The following is a 2,076-nucleotide window of genomic DNA, read 5'->3' as shown; positions in this document are numbered from 1 at the left end:
TGGGGGCTAAATGTGGGTCCTCTGCAAGAGCAGCAAGTGCTCTTTCGGCCTGAGCACGCTCTCCAGCCCCAGCTGACTGAATCTTACAGGATGTTCCCTCCTTCCCAGCTGTCCTTGCTGACATCTCAACTCCAATTACAACACCCAGCAATGGCACCCCACATAATTTTGTACTGTTTTGTTTTGAATGCTGTTAGATTTTTACAGTTGGTCCTAACAGGTATTTCAATGTGGGTGCTTAGCAAAATATTGCTATGCCTAGATGTTACAGTAGATAGTGTTTTCTCATAAATGAAGTTGGTTTTGAGAGTCTGAAATTATTTCACAATGGCCTAAATCTCTTCTAAGGAACAGAGTATATGCTCATACGTACAGCTATATGTAGCTGAGTCATCTCCGGTTTTCACTCATGTCCTTGTACTTAATACCTATAAGATTCCATGACAATCTGTCATCCTTTTCCTCACAAGCTCCTGTCCTCAGAAATACAGTTCCGTTATTATAACTGCTAGGATTCGGTGAGTTAGCACCATCTTCCTCCATTGCCATAGCGTGTCAGATTTCTACATAGCTGTGCCTGTTTTTGAAAAGAAACATTTAGTGGGGGGACTGTTATCTAGTGTATTAACATTTATGTTCATGTTACAGGGATTTAGTCCATACATTTCAAAATTTAACTGTGGGAAAAGCAATGCATCATAATATGAAATAAATCTACTGAAATGACTATGTCATATTCCAACACATAATAGAGTTTCACTTGTCCTATTTGGTGGGATGAAGTGTGTTCCATATGGAACATTTCCATATTATAAAGGCATATTTATGGTCCCATTTTTGATAGCTACATTTTCATTAAAAATGGCTCTTAAATGTATGGAATGTTTTCATATCATAGCAAGATATGGCCAACAGGAGTTAACATTATCTTAATGACTGTAGGGTCTTTATCCTAAAAATCAATTGTTCTGTTCTCTGTTACCCTTAGGACTTTTGACCTCTGTGCAATTCTAGAGAGGTGAGGTTACATTATGATTTTGATATTAGCATTGCTGTCTTTTTTTGGTCAGCATACATTTTTTACTAGGCTAACGTCACAGTTTTAGGAAGACTAGAGACACTGTGAATGAGTTATAATCAGAGAACACCCTGGGAGTCTCATTCCCAGATATCTTTGAGTTACTGCTTCATCATCAGCTTTTGAATCATTTTCGTCAGAGTACTCTGCTTTTGTACTAATCAAGGGCATAGCGTGGGGATGGGTAGTTGTGTTTGTATACTGTCCTCAAGAATAGACTAATAAAGGCTTTCAGGGATGGGACAAAAGTGGCCTCTGTGGCAAGGATCTGCAAGCTTGTTTAGCAGTTGTGGAAAAGGGATCAATGCCTTGGAAGCTCTGGGGGATGCCTCCTATTACCACAGTCAGTCCCGATGGAATGTAGTCTCAGGGTCCAAGGCTCTGTAACTATTCCTGGTACTGGGTATTTGGGTCTGACTGGGCAGCAGTTAGAAGGTAAAGGGCAGGAAAAAAATAAGAGAAGGTGCTAAAGGGCAGACTGATAACGTTTCCTCAGGTGAGAGGGAGCCTGTGCTGTCACTGCCTATACAAGCCACCAAGTGTCCTGGAAGCATTTACAACAGACACACTTCCTGCATTTCAGTTAAGGGGGAGGAACATCAGGGTCATTTTCTGCAGTTGAAGAGCTGAAAAAAATAAGTACCTCTATAAAAATGGATAAAGCGTCAATCAAAGCTGCTTCTTTTTCCTGTGTATGCTATGGTAATACCAGCTATATGGCTCAGTTGCCTTTTATTGTTTAGGTTTTTTGAGAGTTGCCTTTTATTTTTAAACACAACTAGAACTAGTACATTGGCAGCTCTTCTCCCCTTCTTTTTCTTCTCCTTCAACACCCAACTTTAACAAAAATAGAGCCTTCAAACTCTTTTCATTGCCAGGCTTGGAAATCCTGACAGGTTAAAAAAAATGTTATTGAAAACCTTTCTCCACTTATAGGCTCATTTTGACAGAAAATCTTTGAGAGGCATCGGCAGTGAGATGCCTAGAGATTTCATCCT

The sequence above is a fragment of the Microtus pennsylvanicus genome, chromosome 19 (assembly GCF_037038515.1).
Source record: "Microtus pennsylvanicus isolate mMicPen1 chromosome 19, mMicPen1.hap1, whole genome shotgun sequence".
Taxonomy (NCBI): domain Eukaryota; kingdom Metazoa; phylum Chordata; class Mammalia; order Rodentia; family Cricetidae; genus Microtus; species Microtus pennsylvanicus.
This window is presented reverse-complemented; position numbering follows the sequence as displayed.